The sequence below is a fragment of the Chiloscyllium plagiosum genome, chromosome 10, assembly GCF_004010195.1.
Source record: "Chiloscyllium plagiosum isolate BGI_BamShark_2017 chromosome 10, ASM401019v2, whole genome shotgun sequence".
NCBI lineage: Eukaryota > Metazoa > Chordata > Chondrichthyes > Orectolobiformes > Hemiscylliidae > Chiloscyllium > Chiloscyllium plagiosum.
Window position 1 is genome coordinate 73,039,676 of NC_057719.1, and position 26,551 is coordinate 73,066,226.

The window sequence follows — 26,551 nt, forward strand, 5'->3', positions numbered from 1 at the left end:
TGGCATGTTCACAGTATCTTCCACCATAAAGACTGATGCAAAATATCTGTTTAACTCCTCTGACATTTCCATGTTCCACAAAACCATCTCCCCAGAACCATCTTCAAGAAGGCCAGTGTTCACTTTGACCTATGTCTTCCTTTTCAGATATTTAAAGAAGCTCTTATTGTCAGCTTTTATCTTCCTTGCCAGTTTACTGATGTTGTTTATTTTCTCTCTCTTTGTTTTCTTTTTAGATCTCTTTTGCTGGATTCTGAATTTATTCCAGCCCCCAGGACTATCACTGACTTTGGTATCCTGATATACTTTTCCTTTCAACTTAATACTCGCCTTTACTTCTTTGCTTAGCTGTGATTGGTTATCCCTTTCTTAAAATCTTACCTCCTTACCGGAATGTATTTTTGCTGTGAATCATGAATTATTTCCTTAAGTATCTGTTGCTGCTTACTTAGGTCATTCTTGCCTATCTATCCACCCAGTTCCCTTGAGTTAACTCTTCCCTCATTCTATTGTAATTCCTTTTCCTTAATTTAAACACAATTGCTTCCAATCCAAGTTTCTCTTCCTGAAACTGAATAATAAATTCTATTGTGTTACAATCACGACTTCCAAGGGGAGTCTTTTCCTTGGAGGCCATTTAGTAAACCTGCCTCATTACTCATTACCGGATCCAAGATAGCCTTCTCTCTGGTTGACTGCATGACATATTGCTCTAGGAAACGTTCCCTCAATCACTCTACCAATTTTTTGTTGTAACTACCCTTACCAATTTGAGCAACACAATCAACTTGAAAATTAAAGTCACCCATAATCATTGCCACATTCTTTTACATGCACTTATTATTTGTTGATTGATAGCCTTCCCCACAGTTTAGAAGTTTGTATACCACTCCTACCCAATGTTATTTTCTCCTTTATTTTTCCCCGAATTTTATAATGAACTCAACATCATCCAAGTTTAGATCATCTGTCACAGCTGTCCTCGTGTGATTTCTTGTTAACAGTGCTACCCCACCACCTTTTCCATTCATTCTGTCTCTCCAAAAGGTTAAATATCCCTGAATGGTAAGTTTCTAATTTTAATCTCCTTGTAACCCTGTTTCCGTAATAGCTATGAGATCAAATTAATTGATCTCGATTTGCACCGTCAATTCATTTAATTTATTCTGAATATTTTGTGCATTAAGGTGCAAAAGCTTTGTTTGTTTTATTACCGAATTTCCCTTCACTTTTATGGTTTCTCGGTGCAAGATGCCCCACCCCCATGAGCCCCCAATATCCTACTCTTTAGTCTAAAGCTGATCTGTAGCCCAAGTTATGGCATTCACCAGGAATCTGATCCCATCATGATTCAGGTGAAGATGCTGAAGAAGGGTTACTGGACCCAAAACGTTAAATCTACTTTCACTCCACAGATGCTGCCAGACGTATTGAGTTTTTCAAGCAATTTCAGTTTGTGTTTCTGAATTCCTGCATCCACAGTTCTTTGGTTTTCAGAACTCAGGTACAGTCTATCATATCAGAACAAGTTCTGTCCTTCCCCAGTACTGGGGTTAATGTCCCATGAAGTTGAACCTGTTTCTCCCATAAATCTTTGAACCACATGTTTATCTCTTTCATTTTGTTGACCCTGTTCCAATTAGCTCATGTCTCTGGTAGTAATCCAGAGATTATTACCTTTTTGGTTCTGCTTTTAAATTTAGCCCTTAGCTGATCATATTCTCTCAGCAGAACCTCTTTACTCTTTCGACCTATAACAATGGTACCTTGATGGACCACGACAACTAGAGCTTTCCCCTCCCACTCCTCATTCCACTGTAGCCCAGATGAGATACCCTGAACCTGGGCACCAGGATGGCAACACAGTCTTTGGGACTCTCGATCCTGGCCACAGAGAACAGTGTAACTTCCCCTGACTATACCATCCTCAATTACAACTACAGTATTATTTTCCCTTCCCTTTTGAATGGCTCCCCACACCATGGTGCTTTGGTCAGTTTGCTCATCTTCCCTCCAGCTCCCATTCTCATCCACACAGGGAGCAAGAGCTTCAAACCTGTTAGACAGGCTCAAGGGCTGAGGCTCCTTCAGCACTACCTCCTGAATCCCTTTACCTCCCTCACTTGTAGTCACACCGTCTGTCCCTGACCGCTGACCAAATTTGAGATCGTTAATCTCAGAACTGTGACAGCCTCCTGAGACACAGTGTCCAGGTAATGCCCCCCTCCCTAAAGTGTTACAATGTTCAAAGCTCAGACTCCAGTTCATCAACTCTGAGCCAGAGTTCCTCAAGTAACTACTTACTACGGATATGGTCACTATGAACTGCAATGGGGTCCACCAGCTCCCCATCATGCAGATGTAACACATTGCCTGGCCCTGCATCACTGTTTATTTACTTAGTTGTTAATTTGTAAAAAAATTCCTACTCATTTTTCAGCTTGTAATCTGTAAATATTTCCCCTATGTACCTTCAATTTGAAAGTGTCCAAAAATGAGTGGTCAATTTAGCAGCTATTACCCAACCAATGGACTTATGGTTTTCCTGCGATGTCACTTTTTTGTGATGGGCCCCTGATCCTGAATTTCAATGTATCCTGTAAAAAGGGCTTACAAGTTGTGAGCTGAAAGGGCAAGCAAAAAGCACCTCTTCCCCTTTGCACCAAATTCCCAAGCTGCTCCAATATCCCCAAACTAGATATTCACTCAGACTGTGTCTGTCTCCAGATGTAACTTCTTCCTGACTGTGCGAAACTTACTGTATAACACACTAAAGAAATATTAGTTATTTTCCATCACTCCTGTCCTTGTTCACTTGCATTGGTTCACTGGTCTCCGATACCCTCAGTATAAAATTCTTCTCTTCAGTTATAAATCTCTTCAGAGACTTAACCCACCATATTTTTGCTATACTCTTTACTCCTGTATTCCCATCATCCTCAGCATAGATTGTTTTGTGTAGATTTTCTGCATTTGCCATACTGCTGCTGACAGAAGCCTTCTTCATTCTTATACTCTCTACGTCCCTCTCCAAAGCCTCATTGCTCCATCCACATTAGGAAAGCTTTGCAACACCCAGATCTTTGACAAGGTTTTGGTCATTTTTTCCAGTCCCTCCTGTCCTGGTTTTTGCCCTGATGCTTTTCCCTGTCATGAAAACTAAAGGGATATTTTCCTTGAATGGATAGCCACTTTAAAAAGCTGGCTGTGTTACTAAGTTAATCTGATACTGTTTTTTATTGCAATTCCTGGAAATGTGTTCAATTTTTTGCAAATGATTTCCAATATGCCAATATTTTTCACCAAAATCACAAGCAAACCAACAGGCACAGAGAGAAGAAAAGCTGATGAACGGAAGAGCAAAACATCCTTCATTTGACATAAATTCTTTTGTATGTGGAGCACTCCCACTCTTGTCAACCTTAGCTCAGTGGTTGTCTTCTCACGTTGGAGTTACAATGTGTAGGTTCAATTCACGCCCCAGAGTGCGTAAGTCTCAGCTGCTACTCCCCTGAGGGTGTCAAATGTGTCATCTTGTGGTTGAGACATTAAACTGAGGCCCTGTTTCTCCCTCCATGTGGATCTTAAAGATCCCACATCAATATTCCAAGAAGAACGTGAGAGGTCCCATAATCCTGGGCAATATTTGTCCTTTAGTTAATAACACTAATACAGATTATCAGGCCAGTTGCTGCATTATAGTTTGGTGAGCTATGCATAAATTGTCAACAACCTGAAGATGTGAAAGGCACTTCAAAATTGCAAATTCTCAGAAAATGCATTAAGCTCCGATTGACATTACTCTGTGACCACAAATCTCCAAGGAGGAGTTATACAATTCCAGACAGAATTGTAAGGCTCTTGAAATGCAAGCAAACATTTCAAATGCTAATGTGTGATTCTACTTTAAGCAAGTAAGTCATATTTTATCAACTAAGTGCCTGGCACAATGTATATTTTTATTTTAACATCAGTGCTGTTTTCAATATCAATGTTACAGCATTGATGTTGTGTAGCAGCAATCTATTATCTGCAATCTACATTATGCAATGGCTGAAAAGAATTCAGTCAAGGGACAGTGCAGCATTCATTGAAAACCCAGTTGTAATGTTTGGTTTTGAGATCAGGTCATATAGCTGTTAGTTCTGCTTCAAAGGAAATTGTCAATTCAATCTGGGGAGAAAAATCACAGCCCACAGTTAATACAGATCAAAAGCTTCTTGCAACAATGAGAACATTGCATATCTTTCTGAGCTGACGCTGATAGAATTTGAATACATGAAAGGATAGGAACACACACAGATACTTCAAACTTTGTTTGTTTTATTTACTTTCTACATCTACTAATAGTAAACAAATTAACATAGTTAAAATGTAATGTTACAACAAGAGCTATCAATGATTGCCAGCTCAAACTGGATGACTTCTGTACCACTTATTCCATAACTTGAACAAACCCTATTATCGATGATATTTACATCTACTATTAGAGTTTGATAATGATGTATAAATTAGCTTTCAGACAGCAGGTTATTTGCAGGCTTGTTTCTCTATTCATTGAAACATTGCCTCAGCTGCATTTGGATAAGGGGATTCCAAACATATTGCTTTCTCACAGGAAGGGATGAAATACAAATGGTGTACTATTAGATCAAGTAGTTAGGAGCTTGTGTTCTTTCTGTTTAGTGTTGTGATAGTGAGATAAATTTATGCTGAGAAGCAAGTAATACATTTCAAATGTAAACAGATAATTTGCACCTAATGTTTGTACTTTATAAAGTTGGTATAATGTTGGAGCTACATTTCTATGACAGTCTTCAACTGATAGCTGTGATTACACTGAGGCAACACACATCTTATACTAATATAGTTTTGGTCTATTCACCCATTGTTGGTCCATTTCTTTGTCAACATTTGCACTGCTTTTCAGTTTTGAGCAGTTCATTATGAACAAGGATGAGCAATGCAGGCATTGAAAGGAACTCAATCTTAGAATGATATATATGAAAATACATGAGGAATGGTAGACAGCAATCAGGCACAGTGAAAAATTCAAGATGTTGTAAGTTTCTTGAGCCAACAGATAATGACAGAATAGTCAACCCTTCTTAGAAAGGGAAATTAAGCAATTACATGTTGAATGGATTGAATATTGGATATACCATACAATATAACTTCTAATATTTCCTTTGTTGAAGCATTATTACACAAAACAGAAGAGTAACAGAATCAGACCTGGAGAGAAGCTGTGAAAGTGATTCAAACTCTAATAGTAGATGACTACCTTGAACTCATTCTAGAATGGGTTATTTAATGTACTGACTTGTAGGCTAACAAACACTTATCCATGTGTTATTTTATGATTCAAAAATAAATGTGAAAAGCAATCCATTGTCTTTTGTGATCTTTTTTCAGACATAGCATTCAGCTCTTTTCCCAATTCTGAATGTGACATTGCACATTTGTATGTGAAAATGACAATAGTGTTAACTTTACGAGCTGGTTTGATTAAGTTTGTGGGGAGAGCACTTATCAACAAAGGAGAAAACATTAATTAGATTCTGCTGCTGCGATCAACAATGAGGGAGTAATGACCATAAATGTATCATGACAAGTTTATTAATAAATATTTACTAGCTAATTAATAAAATGTTTTTCAGTCAGTATTGTTATGATCCTAACTGATGGTACTACTGAGCAAATTAGATCCCAGAGTGAAATTTTGACAGACTATAGTTTTACAAGTTATTTGCTGTGGGGGTTAGTCACTGAATATATTCACATGAGGCTGCCAATTTACTTTTAACAAAAGAACTTGGAATCAATTCACAAAAAAATTGAAGAAGCAAAACTACATGGCAATTTAGAACAAGCTTATCATGAGCAATGAAATATTCAATGCTTTTTTTCCCAATAAGTTCCTTTACAGGCACTGAAACCCAGTGAAGTATCATACTCATTTTCATTTTTTTTCTTAATTAACTGACACCCAGGCTAGCATTCCTTTCAATGACTTTGTGCACATCCACCTGATATGATTCGCTGCATTACTCTCTCTCTGTCTCTTTCTCTCTCTCTCAGAGAGACATAGACAGGCGGAATGTGACTTTTCCTGACTGAATTCTTAAAAAAATCTCAGGGCTTCTTCCAGCTGAGCCTACTTGGATTGTTAAAACAGCTCACTATTTCTTCCTTGTCTGATGGCATGGGGAACAGGAAAACTAATCTACCCTTCTGCTGGTGGTAAACAATTCAACAATTATCTCTCCAGGTCACTTACCTAGTCGTTTAGCTTCAGTCATGTGATTTCTTAGAAGTGCAATTTTAACCCTACCTTCACAGAACTAAAGATCAAAAAGTCATTTATTACTACTTTGAACTCAAGTTCCCAATTAATAATATAATATAAATTTTCCCAGTATGTCCAATACAATATACATGTTCAGCAGTAACAGATACAGCATCTATCAATGTTAGGCAACATTAAATGATCTGCTGTACTACCTGGAGTGGATCCAAAATGTGTAACAGCCTTGCTTTAAATCCAATTAAATATTTCTCAATAAGATTGTGAAATGTTTGTGTTCTGTAATGAAAGTGTATAAAATACAGAATTTAATTTCTCTCAAGAGTAATGTTGAAATCAGGCTTTTTTTTTATAAAGCTTTCTTCTTTCCTCTTCACTGGCTGCTTTGGCTTATTGATACAACTATTGTCTCTGAGATCTGAGGGTTTCAAACCCCACTCCAAAGATTTAAGCAATGCAATGTGAAAGATGTCACCTTTCAGAAGACTTGAAAGGAATCCAGTGGTATTATTTTTAGAAAAGTTCGGTATTTTCCTGCTTTCCTGGCTAACTTTTCCCTCAGAAACATTAAACACATACAATCTATTTATTTTATTGCTGTTTACATGGCCTAGCTGTCACATGTTGGTTGCCTCATTCATCTACATTATAACAATGCCAAGATCAATGGCTGTGGAGTATCTTTAGACTCCTTGAGGTTCTCAATCAAAGTGCTTTCTATTTTAGCCAATTTGGTCTTCTTTGGGGAAGTAATTTGGGGCAGATTATTTCAGTTGCCTCGATGGCTAACATGTGGTTTGGAATAACGTAAATGCCGCAGATTTCATTCCTAAACCAGCGAAGGTAAACTTGGGACTGGGGATGGCAAATCACGGCAAATAAAAATGACCAAAGAAAATGGCTCAGGATGAAGCATCGTCAGACAATGAGCAAAGAGTTGCCTTTGGGTAGAGTACACATGAAATAAGGAGAAAGTGAGGACTGCAGATACTGGAGATCAGAGTCAAAATGTGTGGCGCTGGAAAAGCACAACAGGTCAGGCAGCATCCGAGGAGCAGGAGAGTTGACGTTCTGGGCATAAGCCCTTCATCACAAAAGATGAATAACATAATAAAAGACAAACAATTCCAAGAAATCTGAAGCACTCTGGGCATGATAGAAGAGCAAGAGGAGAACATTGTGCCAAATGCAGTGTTACTTGGGCAAGAACAGGACAACAGAAATGGCGCATAATTGAAAAAGCAGGGAACAATTTAATCAAAAACAATGCTAAACAGATGGGGATAGCTGATCTTTGCAAGGCAAATGAGCTGGCTTGAGTGCACCAAGTACACGAGCAGACTTCTTAAACTTGAGTTGCAAATAACTGATTTTCATGACATATGGATATAACATACCCAGATTGCATCATTGATAATGAGTTGGTTAGTTCTAATGTAAGCTGATATGCAGTGATATGAGCAAACCATTTCACATGCAGAAACCATTGCTAGTTCCTTTACAGCCCTAAAGAAGACAACACAATTTCAGCAGGTGGAGATTGCTCATGATGTTTGGTGTTAATGTACCAAGCTAGCAATTTTTACAAACTCTTTTGAAATCTCAAAGTATTGGCAGCAGACTTCTTGAGGAATCGCTGATTGGGAGCATTTGAAATATAAATGTATTCATCTTGAGAAGAATCAATCCCTGGTGTAGGCTACCCACACATGATGCCAAGTTGATGCAGACCCATAATCTGCAGAAGTGCCAAACTGGGGAGAGCAGTTACTTTAGTCTTATAATGTAACTGAATAACTGCCAGCTGGGAAAGTCCATTGGGTTTTTCAGAAAAACTAAAAGACATCCCTGTTGCTCTCCAAAGTCTTTAAGTGAGAGGCAGCTGATAAATTAGGACCCCCAAGCCCCAGCCTTTATCCTATTCACATTATCATGCAAGCTGAATGAGAATAAAACAGCACTAAAAGACAATGAGAAACAGAAGGGAACTTTAATAACAGCTCAGCAAAAAGCAGGAGTGTTTAAACATTCTCGTAACATTAGGCAAGAATAACCCAAAACTGAGAAGTCAGAGACGGAAAAGAGTGATAACAAATAGACAAAAACAAACCAAATTAATAAAACAATTGGAAAACTGAGTATTTCAAAAGCAGTTTTTAACATGGCTTATCTAAACAGACAGAAAATAAAAGGCCAGGGCAGGAGATTTCCCAAGGACATTGGCCCAACAATTTTGCAGCAAAATCAATTGTACTTTTTTATCTGTTTCCGAAATGTAAAATTGACATCACGGATCAAGTGGGTTTAAAAATCTGGAGGCTTCTACTAATGCATGGTGGAAGGGTTAAGGGTTTTGTGAGGGTCAGGGACATGAATTTATAAGCCCAGAATGGTCCTGGAGTGCAAATTGAGTATCTACTTTGGTATTTTTGAAGAATAACATTGTTGTCCTCTCAACATGTTTTTGAGAAAGCCTTACTAGCACAGTGCAGGGATTAAACAATTCCTGAGTGCCATGACTGCGATTGATTTGTTTGAGTCAATCTGTAATCACATGGTCAATGAGAAATTAGAGGCTTCATTTTCATTGCTGCTGAAGCTGATGCCGTCACTGTCATCCCACTGGGTGTTGGCATATTACAAATTTTGGATAGTCTATGCAAAAGGAATTTAGGAATATCAAAATGTTGAGAGGAGACAATTTGTATGGTGTCCAAAATTCAATATCTTGGTAAATCCTGCTATTAGTTTTTGCACAAACCATACCATATTGATGATTCACTCCCTAAAGGCAAATCAATCATGACAGAAAATGGGAACTGACTCTGTTCAACTGAGAAGATCACTCTTGATTGCCACACTTGATAGCAGTTAATTTGACTAAAAATTTAAAATCAATTTTTCTCTACATAGCACTTTCTAGCAAGGCATAATGAGCAGGGCAACACAATTCTTGATGAGCTGGCATCTTAAAATTTGCATGTGTCCATATGTTCAAATGCTTTACAGACAGTTATCCGCAAATCAATGTGAAAGCAAATCGTATAAGAGGTGATTTGTTATTTGAACAATTGGGTGATCAGCACCTTACACTTGTGGTTTACAGAACGGCATTTATACAAAAAGGATCATAAAATCAAGGAATCTTCCAAACTTGCACAGGTTCTCCCAAAGAACTGACTAACTTAGTCCCACAATTTAGTCCCAGCTTGTCCTCTATAACGCTCCACGTTATTCTTCTTCAAATATACATCCAGATGCCCTTTGAAATCTCCAGTATAATCTGCCTTCAGGTCGTGTGTTCCAGAACTTAAGCTTCCCATGACAGGTTTCTCCTCCTTTCTGCTCTACTATACTTGCATGTTATTCTATATCTGTAACCTTGTATGTATGATCAGTTTTATATGTAATGTGTACTAATGCAATTTGTAATCAGTTACCCCATTCATTTAATAGTATGTAGGTCAATTTTCTAAATAAGTCTGCTAAATGTAATTAATTAAATCATCTTGGAAATGCATTTATGCAACATGATTTGTATCTCCTTCATCAACTTTACCTGTTGCTTGGAAGAACTAAGTCCTGTTAGACGCATTTGCCTTCACCAAATCCATATTGGTTATCCTTGGTTAACTTATGCCCCTCCAAAGAGAGAATTAATTTTGTTCTCAACAATAGTCTCTAGTAAGTTTCTCTTCACTGATGTTGACTGATGGACCAACACCAATAACTTCTTTGGAGTGGAAGTATAATTTTTAATATCCCCTGGTCCTCTTGAACCACTCCCTAATTCAAGGAAGATTGACAGACTATTGTCAGAGATTGCATATTTCCACCTCCACTACTATTGCTTTCTTCAGCAACTAGTTAGACCTGGTAGATTATTAACCTGGAGTGATGCAAACTTATTTACCCCTTTTTCTTTATTTTCACCCTATTTAATATCTATAGCCCCTGCTCCTTTTATGCAATGCTGGATAGAATTAATTTTATGCAATAGGAGACCATATCCATCCACCATTGAGACCCTCCTCACTTCTCTCAAGGAGACCTTGTGCAAGGTAAGTGCAGTCAGACACTTGTTAGGACAGCTCAGGTCACCCACTAGACCAAGGATCCAGTAGGGTAAAAGTCCTGCTGCCTTCTGGCAGCTTTCCTCTGCTGGCAGCCCCATCAGAAGCCACGTCTCTTCTTTATGCCTTCACAGAATGTGGGTGTTGCTGGCAGCATTAATTACCCAGAGGGCAGTTAAGACTTAACTAGTTAACACTCAATAAAGTGTGGCACTGGAAAAGGTGCAGGAGGTCAGGCAGCATCTGAGGAGAAAGAGAGTTGATGTTTCGGGCATAATCCTTAACCAGGAGTCACCTACCAAAGGGAATTGAGAGACTGCTGTGTTCTCTGTTTTACAGAGACATGACTCACTCCTGCTTCACCCAACTGTCGTTTACAGCCTAAGGACTTCTCAATCCACTGCATGGACCACATGGCAAGGCAAAGGGTGGTGGGATCCACCTCCTGATCAACACCTCTTGGTGTTTGGATGTGCTGCCCCTGTCAAGTTACTGCTCCCCAGACCTAGAATATCCCTACTACCTTCCGTGGGAGTTTACTCCCGCTATCCTGCCAGCAAGTTATGTCCCACCCCATGCAGAAGTGAAGACTGCGCTTGATGACATGTACACCACTACAATTAGCCTTGAGACAGAATATCCCAAGGCCGTGTTCATCATAGCTGGTGACTTCAAACAGCTCAACCACAAGCATGTGCTACCAATATTCCACCAATCTGTCTCCTGTCCCAGCAGATGTCCAAATACTCTGGACCATTGCTACACAACCATCAAAAATGCCTAACATTCTGTCCTGCACCTACATTTTGATAAATCAGACCATAAGGCTGTGCTCCTTCTCCCAACTTACAAGTAGAAACTGAAGGGTGAGGATCCAGTATGGAAAGTCAAACATTGCTGGTCTGAGGTAATGGATGAGCTCCTATCTGACTGTTTGGAGTTGGTGAACTGGACCATATTCAATAATGCAGCGATCAACCAAAATGTGTTTGCCATATCCACAGCAGAAACCATCTCCTCAGCCCTACACTCATCCTTAGAACATCTGAATAACATAGATACCTCTATCAGACTTCAATTTAATGACTTTATCTCTGCCTTCCAACAAAATTTCATTCCAAACTCTACTCCCCCATCTGCATCTGGATCTTCCACTCTCTGACCTGCAAACTGCAATAAGTGAGGATAGGCCATAACACCTCCTCCACAATAATCCTCAACACCAGTGCCCTGCAAGACTGTGTATTCAGCCCCTTACCATACTCCTTATATACTCATGACAAATTCAGCTCTACCCCGACTTATAAGTTTGCTGGGTAGGTTCTCAAACAACCACGAGACAGAGTATAGCAAAGAGATAGACAGCTCAGTGGCATCCACTAAAGATCACAATCTCTCCCTCAATGTCAGCAAAATGAAGGAGCTGGTCATTGACTTCAGGAAACGGAGTGGGGGACATGCCTCTGTCTGTATCGATGGTGCTAAGATGGAGATGGTTGAGAGCTTCATATTCCAAGGAGTAAATATCACCAACAATCTATCCTGGTCCATCCACATCACCACTACTGTCAAGAAAGCATGACAATACCTCGACTTCCTCAGGAGCCGAAGGAAAATTGGCAGGTCCACAATAACTCCAAATAATTTTTTTATAGAGACACCATAGAAAGCATCCAAACCAGATGCATCATGGCTTGGTATGGCAACTATCTGCCCAAGACTGCAAATAATTACAAAGAGTTGTGAACACAGCCCAGTCCATCACACAAACCAGCCTTCCTTCTATTAACTCTGCCTATACTTCCTGCTGCCCCTGGAAAGCAACCAACATCATCAAAGACCCCTCCCACCCCAGTTATACTCTCTCCCACCCTCTTCTGCTGGGCATAAGATACAAAAGTTTGAAAACACAAACCAAAAGATTTAAGAACAGCTTCTTCCCCAATGTTAAAAGACTTACGAATGAACTTCATCTACATTAGAGTTAGTCTTTCTCTGCACCTTCTCTGTAGCTGTAAGACTACATTCTGCATTCTGTTCTGTTGCCTTGATGTACTTGTGTAAGGTATGATTTGTCTGGATAGCACGCAAACAATACTGTCCTTGATACATGTGACAGTAACAAATCAAATGGCTGTGGGTCTGAAGTCACACATAGGCCAGACCAGGTAAAGATGGCAGGTTTCCTTCCTGAAGGAAAAGACGTTAGTGAACCAAATGGGTTATTCCCCCCTCCCCCCACCACAACAATTGACAATGGTTTCATGGTCATCATAAGACTCCTAATTCCAGATTTTTATTAAATTCAATTTCTACCACCTGCCGTGGTGGGTTTCGAAGACAGGTCCACAGAATATTACCAGTGTCTCTGATTAAATAGTCCAGCAACAATGGGCTATGGCCGCCCAATCTGCCACCATTAACACACTAAGACCTTTATGAATGAGCTCCTGGTCCTGACAATACATGGGCGTAAAGCAATGGGGGCTGCAGGCAGGTGGTCCGAGGCATGGGCCAGATATTGGTTTTCAGCAAACCACACACCCCCTCTCCCGCCCCATTGCTGGGTCAGGCACAAGTGTATGTAAACGAGGCACCACCCCACCCAACATGCGGCTGGCAAGATTAGCTTCGCACTTTCAGAAGTTGCAGGAGACTAGAGTGAAGCTCATTAAATCTCTGAACTGCTATTAAATTTCAGTCAACTCAGGAATAGTTGATGAGCTGAAAAAGGTGTTCCTGAGATCCCACTCAATACAGAACATGTTTCCTGCCAAAGAGAATAGGATGCAGGCCCTTGATTCTCTCCAACCACCACAGCCATGCCACTATACCTATACCAATTCTGCCCATTTATGTCATCCTCTTCCATCGCGTGATGTATTTATTCACTTCAATTGCCAGAGTCATGAAGGTGATTTTGTGATACAGACAGTAATGTTCCTGCCTTTAAGCCAGACCTTCAAACCCTCCCAACGCATGTCAATTTTAAGCAGGAAGTGTGGGAGAGATTCCAGGTCAACCACGCTATGAAAAGAACATTACAGATTCCATCAGTAAAAATCAGTGTAAGGTTGCCAGACTCCAAGTGAACTGTAACACAGTACCAATACCACATACAGGCCTCGACTTCAGAAGATTTTTTTAGTTCCTCATCATCCCCACCATTTCTTTAAATATCCCTTTACGTCTTCTATGTTTGTAAAATGTTTATGCCTTCCTTTTACTGTGATCTATTCCTCTTCTTTGGCCTTGATAAATTATTTACTGATTTCTCCCCCGCTCCGAATTCTGTCTATCTTGCAATTTATTCTGTACCTGGCATATATGTACAGGTTAGGTGAATTGGCCATGCTAAATTGCCCGTAGAGTTAGGTGCATTAGTTAGGGGGAATGGGTCTGGGTGGGTTACTCTTCGGAGGGCTGGTGTGGACTAGTTGGGCCGACGGGCCTGTTTCCACACTGAAGTGAATCTAATCTCTTATTACAAATCTTGTCCTTTTTAAATTAAACTCCTATGTCCTTTGTCATTTGGAGTGGTGCAGTTTTGAATGCCCCAAATGTCCCCCATAGGAGAAAATGTTTAGTTGGTACATGTGCACTGTCCACATTGTGAAGGTGTGCCATTTCTCACTTTCCTGGTTCTTTGACAATTTTTATGCTAAATTACTTCTTAAGTCATAGAACTTAGCTCTCTTTCAGTTGGGTATTTTCACACAGATTTCCTTTATCCCTTTCTACTGCAGATTTAAACTTAATTATACTATGATTACTGTCATGCAGATTTTCTCCCACCAAAATTATCATTTGTCCTATTCCATTTTCTAGAACTGATCCCAACATGTCTTCCTTTCTTATTTGGCCAAAACATTGAGAGGGTGAATTTATCTCATGAAACACCGCTCTTAGCAGCTATCTGCAGATTTACCTTGATCCCTAATATGAAGGGACATTACAGTCCAATTGATCAGCACCCCATCTACTGCCCTCAACATTTAGTCTCTCCACCACTGGCACACTCGGCACCAGTCTGTTGTGTCTATAAGTTACATTGCAGCAGCTTATCAAGGTTCTTTCAACACCCTCCAAACCCACAACCTCTACCACCTGGAAGGACCAAAAAGCAGGAGTTACATAGGAAAACCACCAACTGCAATATCCCTTTCAAGCCACGCACTATTCTGGCTTGGAATGATATCGTTGTTCCTTTAGTGTCATTGGGTCAATCTCCTTGAGTACTGTTTTGTTTGTCATTTATATAAATTATTTGGATGAGAATATAGAAGGCACGGTTTGTAAATTTGTGGACGATACCAAAATTGGTGGCATAGCAGACTGTGAAAAAGGTTTACTAAAGTTACAAAGCAATCTTGATTATATGGATCAATGAACTGAAAAATGGCAGATGGTGTTCAATCTGGTTAAATACGAGGTATTACATTTTGGTATAACAACAAGGGTATGGCTTATACAGTTAGTTGCCTTGGGTAGTGTTGTAGAACAGTGGGTCCTAGGGGTGCAGGTACATAATTTTTTTATGGGCATATAGTCAGGGTGGTTCAAAAGGTGTTTGACACACTTGCCTTGATTGCTCAGTCCTTTGAGTATCGGAGTTGGGAAGTTATGTTTAGGTTGTTCAGGACATTGGTGAAGCCTCTTCTAGAATAGTGTGTCCCGTTCTGGTCGCCCAGTTCTACGAAGGATATTATTAAGCTGGAGAGGGTTCAGAAGGGATTTACCAGGAATGGAAGATTGTCAGGTATGGAAGGCTTGATTATAAAGAAAGGCCGGATAGGCTGGGAATGTTTTCACTCGAGCGTAGTAGGTTGAGAGGTGACCATATGGAAGTTTATAAAATCATAAGGGATATAGATAGGGTTAATGGTTGGTGTCTTTTCCAGAGGATGGGGGATTTCAGGACTAAGGGGCACATTTTTAAAGTTGAGGAGACAGATTTTAAAAATCATGAAGGGAAATGTTTTTACAGAGAGGGTGGTTTGCATGTGGAATGAGCTTCCTGAGGAAGTGGTGGATGTGGGTACAATTACAATGTTTAAAAGACATTTGGATAAGTACATGAATAGGAAAGATTTGCAGGGATATGGGCCAGGAGCAGGAGGTGAGACTAGTTTAGTTTGGGATTATGTTCAGCATGAACTGGTTGGACCAAAGGGTCTGTTTCCATGCTGAAAGACTCTGTGACTCTCTAACTCTGTCCCTAACAGCACTGTAGGTGTATTTACCCCAGATGGATGGTTCATCACCACTTTTCAAGGGTAATTAAAAAATGATATGTGGATGAATTTAGAAAGTGATAAACTTTATTTAGAAATCACTTTTCATGATCTCAGGGTATCCCAAAGTGTTTCATAGCCAATGAAGTAGGTTTTATTGTTGTAATATAGAAAATGCAGCTGACAAATTGGACACAGCAAGATTCCACAAAATTTAATGAGATACTTTTATTAAAAGGCCTGGCATTACTTCATTGATTAAATATTTTGCATCAATATGAGGCATAAAATGTCCTCATCCATCCAGAAATGTTACATGAAACGCAAAGATGTAATTTTCGGCAGTGTGTACTGCCCCCTGCTGGCCTCTGCAAAGATATTGCTGGTTTTTGTTCAAATTTCCAGCATAACCTGATAAAACCTGTCCCAGGGTGCCACATGGAAAGTACTCCAGTAGGAGCATTTCACTTTCGGTCAAATATTATCGATGTTACAAAGTATTTATAGAGATTGACAAAGTAATTAAGGTGATGCATTTGTTTATAATCTAATCAACATCGCTGCAGAAAATGTAGGGAATTATCCACCTTGACTGACTGCCAGATCTAGAGTTTTCTCAGCTGATGCTGAATTTCAGGCCAAGAGTCTGGAATTATGTGCTAGACTGCATAGTGTTGTATTAAACCCTGAACAGAGCTGTGCAAATGCACTGCTCCCCAGTTTTCAATGTTTTGCAAGTGATCTTTTCTCACTTTCATAACATTAAAGCAACTTTGGAGTAAATTATTAAATATCTGGGAAGCCAAATTCATGCAAAGGGCATGTTTTATAAGCAGCTTCACACTAGACCTAAGCTACACCAAACTTGATGAAAATCGTCAAGGGTGTTCTGCTGGAGATCACTTCCTCTACTGCAGAAACAATAAGAAATGAGATCATTTTGGAAACGAGGACAAAAACATTTCTTCTTTGTACTTGCTCAGATACCAATTTTGCTTTAATTCACAGCTAGTGGATTATTGATAAGGTCAGAAAACATTAATTCAAACTTTTATTCTGTAGCCTTCAGATTGGAGTTTGTTTCCTTTGGAGTTGGTTCAGAATCAGACTGCGCAATAGTAAGGTAATTGAGGATTAGCTGGTACAAAAGGAAAGAAAATCTATTTTCCTATATTACATGATAATAGTTTAAGCATTGAATTGAAAAAAGATGTCTGATTCAATATCACAAAAACAGGTGATTTGATCTTTATCTCATTGTTGTTTGTGGGAATTACCGTGACATAAATTGGCTGCTATGCAATCTGCACTGAAACAATGACTACTCGCAAAGACTAATAAATTGGCTGTAAGCACTGTCAGCAGATAAAAAGAAGATCCCACAACACTCCTTTGAAGGAGAGCATGAAATGTGATCATTAATATCCTGGCCAATATTCATCTCTTGACTAACATTGTTAGAACTAATTATTTTGTAACTCACACTATTTACAAAAGAACCTTGTGTGTAAGTTGGCTGTTGTGTTTCTGATGGCTGATGGTGATAATGGCCCTGAACTAGGAATCCAGAGACTCAGACTCATGTCACGTGTTCAGATGCCATCACGACAGCTGGTGGAGTTAAATTCAATGAACTGATAAATCTGGATTTGAAAGCTATTCCTAGTGATGGTGAAACTATCATCATATGTCATGAAAGCCTATCTATTTCACAGAGGACCTCTGGGAAGGGATTCTGCCATTTTACCTGGTCTGGCCAATGTCTGATTCCAGAGACTCAGTAATATAATTGATTCCTAGCTGTCCTCTGACATGGCCAGGCAAGCCACTCAGTCCAAAGGCAAGTGGGGATAACTACCAAATGCTTGCCTTGCCAGCAATGCCCATATTCCATGAAAGAATAGAATAAATAAGTGACCACATATTAAAAACACTTTATTGACCATGCATGGTCTGACTGTATGAAAGGCATATCTTCCTCACATATGACAAGTCCAACCATGTCATTGGAAATGGACCTTTTAGTCTTTAAGCTAACATTTCCTGCAGCGTTTTTATTGACTGAATTGATAAAGAACACAAAGCTGTTGCATCCATCAGCAGTTTACACAAAATTGTCTTCATGTCTTTGACAGCAGTCACAATCTAAGGGCACGATAATAGCTTACATCAGAAATGTCTCACTGTCTTCATTTGAACTACTTACATCTTATAGAGCGCGATTAATGTGTTGAAATACTTCAAAAAACTTCAGAGGAGTGTAACAAGACAAAAATTGACACCAAGCTAAGGGATACTGGGACAGTAGAAGGAAATAGCTTTTAACCAGTGTCTTAAAAAGTAGAGAGGGGTACGGGGTGTGAATTCCAGAGCTTTGGACCCAGATGGCCTCCAATGGATAAGGGGGAACCAAAGGAAATAAAGGACGCAAAACTATACACTGAGAGATCTTACATCTTGCATTTCTTAATCTGGAGCAGCAGAATGGTACTTTGCATCGAGCACAAATTTGTAGCTCCACAATTTGGTATGATTTCATGTTTATCAGTACTCTGTATTAACTTCCAATACTAATTTGCAACATTGCTAAGCAGAGTTGTGGTCACATCAATGAGCAATACAATTGGCCAAATCTTGTTGAAAGAGACAGACATAAAAAAATAATATTTCCAACAATAATATGTGCCATGTGGGAATGAAACTCAACAATTTAAAATGTTTCTCTTTTTGAATTAAAGAGACTGATGGCATTGTAGTAGAATTAAATATTGTTAGGAGAATAATTACACTGTTAATTATGAGACTTTTTTTGTGCTGACATTAATGACCAACTACTGCAGAAATCCAGCAAGGTCTTAAAAGTAATTGAAAAGCTAATCGCAAAATATAACTTGAGCAACCAAGACAACTTGTCCTGGAGATTCACATCTTACAGTACATCTCTTCATTGTCAGGATTTGCTGGCAGATTTGTGCTTTAATAATAGAGCACACAGTTAATTGAATTGTATTTTCCAAACAAGATTTGGCCCATTAAGCTGCCCCTAGCTTGGATCTCAACAATTAATATTTCCAAATTCCTCTTTCAAAGCTCCAATTGTACGTGTAAAGCTATTTGTTTAAATTGGGACAAGTGTCAGAGTCCATTCTCTAATTAAAGAAGGGCTGACATTCTCTGCTCCACATCTTTGCCTTGACAATAATGTTGCTTAGAAACTGGTAGTTTTACCCATTAGCTGTTGGGAAGATACTGTCTCAGATTTAGTGATTTAATATTTGTCATGACTTGTGCTACGCAAGAGCAGTTTCTGCAGCCATCCTGAGACAAACAAGATACTTTCATGCTCAGAATTCACATTATGAATGCTTAAAGTTTATGCTTCCTAAATCTGCAAAGCATTGCATTCAAATAGCTATCCTAACTGTCTGTGGAAACCAGTCAACTGAAATACTGTAAGACGCCATTGATCTTGATTGAATGTACCATATCAGCCTCTGTTCAGGCAACTGTATTAAATGAACAGAGAGATTTTGTGTATCCAATTATCAGCATTGCTCCTTTTAAAAATCATGTATTGCAGAAACATTATTTATTGAAAACAACTATAGTTGCATTGGCGTTATTCAAGATTATGTCCCATGCTGCTTCAGCTTTTCACAACCTGCAACATCCTTGGGTTTACCATTGACCAGAAACTGAAATGGACTAGCCATATGAATACAGTGGCTACAAGAGCAGGTCAGAGGCAAGGAAGCCTGCAGTGAGCAACTCAGCTCCAGATTCCCCTAAGATTGCCCACCACTTAAAGAGCACAAGTCAGGAGTATGATGAAATATTGTCATTTCTGATGAAAGGCTTATGCCCAAAACGCTGATTCTCCTGCTCCTTTGATGCTGCCTGACCTGCCGTGTTTTTCCAGCACCACACTTTTCGACTCTGATCTCTAGCATTTGCAGTCCTATCTCCTATGATGGAATATTCCCCACTTGCCTGGTGTGCAACTCCGACAACACTCAAGAAGCTTGACAACATGCAGGACGAAGTAACCTACTTAATTAACACCACATTCAAAAACTTCCATTCCCTCCACGACCAATACTCAATAACAGCAGTGTGTATTATCTACAAGATACAGTGAATCAAGGCTCCTTAGGCAGTATCTTCCAAATTCACAGCAATTGCCATCTAAAAGGTCAAGGGTAACAGATACATGGGAACACCACCACCTGTAAATTCCCCTTAGTTACTCACCATCCCTCAGTGTCATTGGGTCAAAGTCCTGGAACTCGCTTTCTAATGGAATTATTAGTGCATCTGCAGCAAATCGGATTCAGCAGTTTAAAAAGGCAGCTCACCATCACCTTGTCAAGGACAACTAGGGGTGGGCATAAAGTTCAAAACCTACATCATCTGAATGAATAATATTTTAATCAAACATCCTTGCAAATGATGAAATCTAAACTTGTAAATTTCAGTTTCCAAAGTTCAAACACCTTTTGAGACAGATCAATAGGAGGCTCCTGGTGCTAGAAACAATCAATGGATTATGTAAGGAGGACAAAAATTGAGAATTGTGCAGATGAATGCATGGCTGGAGAAATGATACTACATGGAGGACTTTAGATTCAGGATTAGGGCTTGAGCTACTGTAACAGATTTTGAGATCTATAAAGGATCTATAAAACAACAGGGGTTGCACCCTGACATGACAGGGACCAATAATTTGTGGGATCATTTAGTAGGTGGATAGGAACCAAGATGTAACATTAGATGTGGTAAATAAATGTGGTAAACCATACTGGATTATGAATAGCAGATAGCATAGCAGTAACAGATATTAAGTAGGGTCAGAATACAATAATCTTTCAATTTAGTTTATGTACAGGTATGTGAATACATAACGTGTGGTAAATGAGGTTGGTGAACTTCGTGCACAAATAACAACAAGAGAAAATGATGCTGCAGCAGTAGCTGATACATAGCTGGAAAAGTGGGCATAACCAGGGACTAAATATACATGGAACAGAGTGTTCAGGGAAAGATAGGAAAGGAAGGAAAAGAGGTGTGTCAGTGTTATTTAGGGAGTTTGTTACAGTACTAGGATGTGTTGTTGGGATCAAGGACAGTTTCTACTTAATTCGAGTTAAAGAACAATGGAGAATTTGACGTCAAGGTAGCATTTGATCAAACATTTGTTCAAGGAGACCAACCAAAACCGGACTTGGTAGAAATCAAAGGAAAAACCCTTCATTGTTTGGAGTAATTCTGGGCACAAATGAAGATGGTTGTGGTTGTTAAGAAATACTCATCTCAGCCCCTGGACATCACTGCAGGAGTTCCTCAGGGTAGTGCCCATGGCACACTCATCTTCAGCTGCTTCATCAATGACCATCCCCCATCGCTCCGATCCCGCACCCCGATCCCCCATCCTGCAGCGCTCCAAAAGCTAGTGCTTCCAAAAAAAGCTTGTTGGACTATAACCTGGTGTTGGGATTTTTAACTTCGCCCATCATAAAAGTCAGATGTTGTGATGTTTATTGATGATGTTCCAACATCATTCACAGCTCCTCAGATACTGAAGCAATCCCATTCCAAGACCAGGACAACATCCAGGTTTGGGCTGATAAGAGGCAAGTAACATTTGTGCCACTTCAGTGCCAGGCAATAGCTATCTCCAAAAAGAGAGAATATAAATATTGGCACTTGAAACATTGTGGCATTTGCACCACTAAGTTCACAACTATTAACATCATGGAGGTTATCATTGACCATAAGCTGAACTGGGCTAGCCATATAAATATTGCTACAGGAATCAGCCAGGAGCTAGGACTACTGTGGTGAGTAACTCACCTCCTGACTCCCTGAAGCCTATCCACAATCCATAAGGCTCAAGTCAGGAGTGTGAATGGAATACTCCCCAATTGCCTCAATGTGTGCAGCTCCAGCAACATGCAAGAAGCTCGACACCATCCAGGACAAAGCAGTCTGCTTCACTGGTCACTCAATCCATCACCATCAATATTCAGTCCTTTACCATCGACCTGCACAGTGACATCAGTGTGCACAATCTGTCTCCCTGGGGGGAGACAGACCTACTACAAGGTATACTGCAGTAACTCCCCAATGAGACCTACCAAACTCTCAAACTGTACAACCTAGAAGGAACAGATGTATGGAGACACCACCTGCTGCAAGTTCTCCTCCAAGTCCATACTATCCTGATTTAAATATAACACTGTTCCTTCATTCACTCAAAACCCTGGGACACCCTTCTGAACAACATTGTCTCCACATTCCAGGAACTTCAGCTGTTCAAGAATGCAACTTACCAGCACTTTAGAGATGGGCAATAAATGTCAGCCTTGCCAAAGAATTTCATGTATAAATATAAAAAACTCTAATACACCAGTGGATGTATTCAATTGGCTCCCAACTAGTGGGATAGAGAGGAGCAAATTTGCATGAAAATTACAGTTAAGTATAAATCTTATGCTGCAGTAATAATGAGTAAACTTAATTATCTGAAAACAGGAAGGATAACTATCAAGCACAGTTGGAATTGGAAAGTTGTGTGTCTTTAAAAAGGAGATGATTCAGGTACATTCATGGTCTCATGAGGGGGAAATGTTGGTCAATCAAAACCAGAGTTTGATGAATGATGAAAAAGGGCATATGCTAAATGTTAAGTTGATAATACAAGTGAGAACCATAAGACCCACAAAATATCGGAACAGAATTAGGCCATTCAGCCCATTGAGTCTGCTCAACCATTTGATGATGGCTAATATGTTTCTAACCCCCTGGGGGGAGACAGACCTAGATAACACAGTTTAAGAATAAGATGTCTCCCTTTTAAGATGGAGATGAGGAGAAATATTTTCTTTCATTGGACTGCTGGTTGATGGAATTTTCTTCTCTAGAGCACAGTGAAGGTTGGGTCATTGAATTTATTCACTGCATATACTTTTGACTGACGAGGGAATCAAAAATATTGGAGGAAACCAGGAAGCTTGAATTGAGACCACAACCAATCAGATATGATCTTACCAAATGATGGATCAGGCACAGAGGGCTGAATGGCCTATTGTTACTCCCAAATCAGCCATTTCTATGATTGCAAAGTTTACTGTGTAACAAGAGAGAATAATGCTGTTCATGTCATGTACAAGGGCTTTCAAAAGGCATTTGATTAATCCCACAAAACATACTTGTCAGGTGAGCAGAATCCCATGGGGAAAAGGGCCAATGACAATACGAATTGATGTTGACAGAGGGAGAGGAAACAAGAGTAATCATCTATGATTGCACCTCACACTGGAGAAGTTATACAATGTTATTCCCCATTGTATTATAATCAGTGCTTTTCTTGATATCTTGGCCGAGACCTGGATGTACAGAAGAAAGTAACACCAACTAAATACCTTTTTCTTTTAACATTTTGATACTTCAAAATGTAATTAATGTACACCAGATGGAAGATTTTTGTATCTGTCAATTCACCAGTAAGCCATTAAAAACTATATGATGGAACAGTTTCTACAGCATTGGAAACACATTAAAAACCCATTACAACTCTGTTCCCTTTCCAACTTAATTATAGTTATACAGACCCACAAATATCGATTGAAGCTGAATCACAAACAATCACTTTCAAAGTTGCTTTCTCCTCCTCCCCCCAGGAACTGAATTTCTGAGGTTGTCAGTAAGGTTTGTAGGATAATAAAGAAATGTCACATTTCACGAAAGTGTTATGTCTAGTAATTGATATTTATATTGTACATTTGGGTATCTGCACCAATGCTTTCTATTCAGAAGCTTGAAGCTGGGAATACATTTGAAATTGATATGCTTCTCCATCATCTGAATGGAACTACTCAACTGGACTTATTATTGCTGTTCTGACAATGCTGCAAACCGAGAGGAAACAGTATGACGAATATCTCAGCTTGCACCATTATAATTCAATGTAATAATTGATGTGCCTTTCGCACTGGCAGACAGGTTTCTCAAAATGATTGGAATGTAGAACAGTACGTTTCATAGCAATTATCAACTGCAGGAGGTCTTGTGTCATGGGGAATGGCTTCTTTACCTCTGAGCTAGAAGGTCCAAGGTCAAGGCCCACTCCAGGTCTTGCAGCCACAGAAAAGTGCAATCATAACGCAGCCATACTGTTTGAATCTCAGCTTGTGAATCCTTCCAATATATCCTTCAATGGAAGGATGTAAGAGGAAGAAGATATTGCTCATCAGCCATGCAACTGAAAGAAATCGGAGGCTTTACCATTGCTGCTCTTAGCATCAGGCCTCAGAATTCACATGAAAGTATATGTCAGACACAGTAATGCGGCTGCCAGGATGGGAGGTGATGTCAGTTGGCTCAGTTGGCTGGACACTGTGGATCAGACTGGGGCTAATAGCACAGAGTTCAATCCCTGCACTGGCTGTGGAGGATTCACCACCTCGCCCGAACTATGTTGTAGGCAGCAGCACCATGGCTTGGATCTGCCTCTAGGCAGAGAGCTGAAAAACAAGATCAGTTGCTTGATTCCCAGTTAGAGAGCGCTCAACCGATTAGAAAATGACAAACTTGGATTTGGAGGGATAGCCTACATTTTACTAACATCTGTTCTTTTGCAGCGGTTTTTTCTTAATCGTTGTTTCATGTTATGAATCTTGCCTCCTCAATGCTTTTTTTAAATTCAATTTTGGGATGTGGGCTAGTTAAGCCAGCAATTGTTACTCTTTCTTTATTGACCTGAGAAGGTGGATAGCGAGCTACCTATTGAACCATTGCAGTCTGGAGTGTAGGCATATCCACAGCGCTGTTCGGAAGATATTTTGACCACATACCAGAGGAGGAGAGGTAATATAGCTTCAAGTCAGAAATGGCTTGGAGGGAAATCTCTGGCCATTGGTACTCCTGCTGTCCTTATCCTTCCAAATGGTAGAGGACACAGCAGTGGAAAGTGCTGTTGGAGGAGCCTGGCTGGCTTTCTGCAGTGCAACTTTGTAGATGGCACTTGCTGATGCCATTGAGCACCAGTGGTGAAAGAGATGAATGTAGCAGGTATGTCGGATGGATTGCAAATCGAGCCCTGGATGGTGTCAAGTTTCTTGAGTATTGTTGGAACTGCACTCGACCAGACAAGTGAAGTCTATTTCTCACAGTCCTGACTTGTAGATGGGGGAACAAACATTTAAACAATGGGTCAGCTGCATTTTTGTGGATATAGAGTCACACAGAGGCCAGATAACGATGGCAGATCCTAAAGCACATCAGTGAACCTGGTCAGATTTCTTACAATGAACAATGGCTTCACGGTCATCATTCAACTAGTTCTTAATCCCAGATGTGAATTAATTTAGTTAATATTTCATCACTTGCCATGGTTAGATTCAAACCCATCTGCCCAGAGCATTAACCTGGGTACTGCATTACAGTCTAGTGACAATATCAGGCATATCTCCCACTGAACAGTATTTCCCCCAGTTGTATTTTGCAAGTCCTAATTACCATAATCTTTCTTTCTAATTTATAATTAGGACTGTTGCTTGATTATAAAAATAATTGCAATGAAACTTTCAATTAAAAAACCTTATTCTTAGTTAATCTTGGTTTTAATTGCATATTTATTTCATACAATCATTACATCAATTTCATTTGAGTCAACTTCATTGCTAGCCTACTGTTGTTAATGCTTGAAAATATACAGAAAATACTCAAAGTTGTTCATTCCAAGCATGACCTTTCTTCAGCATAATCTATAATATACAGCAATGGAAGGGACATTCACCCCAATTGCTTATAACAATATTTATGCTCCCATCAAGCTTTATAAAACCAGAAATTAGAAGCAGAACTAGACCATTCGACCTACTGAGTCTGATCTGCAACTCGTTCATGGCTGATATGTTTCTTAACCCCATTCTTCTGTCCTCTGCCTGTAATCATTGATTCCATTACGAATCAAGAACCTATCCATCTTTATCTGAAATACACTCCATTATTTGTCCTTCACAGCCTTCTGTGGCATTGAATTCCACAGATTACCCACCCACTGACTGAATAAATTTCTCTTCATCTCAATTTCTAAAGAGTCATCCCTTCACTCCGAGGCTCTCCCCTCGGGTCCTAGTCTCTCCTCCTAATGAAATCATCTTCTGCAATGTCCACTCTATTCAAGTTCCTCAGTATTCTGTAAGTACGAATCAGATCCCTGCTAATCCTTCCAATCCGCGTATAACAAATACTTCATTCATTACAGAATCTCTACAGCGTGGAAACAGGCCCTTCAGCCCGACAAGTCCACACCGACCCTCTGAAGAGTAACATACCCAGACCCATTCCCCAAACCTATTACTCTACATTTACCCCTGACTAATGCACCTAATTTACACATCCCTGAACACTATGGGCAATTTAGTATGGCCAATGCATCTAACCTGCACATCTTTAGCATTGCAGGAGGAAACTGGAGCACCCAGAGGAAGCACACACAGACATGGGGAGAATGTGCGAACTCCACACAGGCAGTCACCCAAGGCTGGAATCGAACCTGGGTCCCTGACGCTGTGAGGCAGCAGTGCTAACCACTAGGCCACCATGCCAACCTGATCCTGGGATTATTCTTATAAACCTCCTCTGGACCCTCTCCAAGGCCCAGTACATGCTTCCTCAGATACAAGGTCCAAAATTGCTCACAATACTCCAAATGAATTCTGACCGGAGCACTCTACAGCTTAGCAGTAAATCCTAGCTCTTGTATTCTAACCCTCTTGAAATGAACACGAACATTTAATCTTACTTCCTAACTGCCAACTAAACTTGCATGTTAACCTTAAGAGAATCCTGAACTAGGACTCCTAAGAGCCTTGGTGCTTCAGATTTCTCCCATTGACAAACTATTCATCTGACCAAAGTCGCCTGCCTCACAA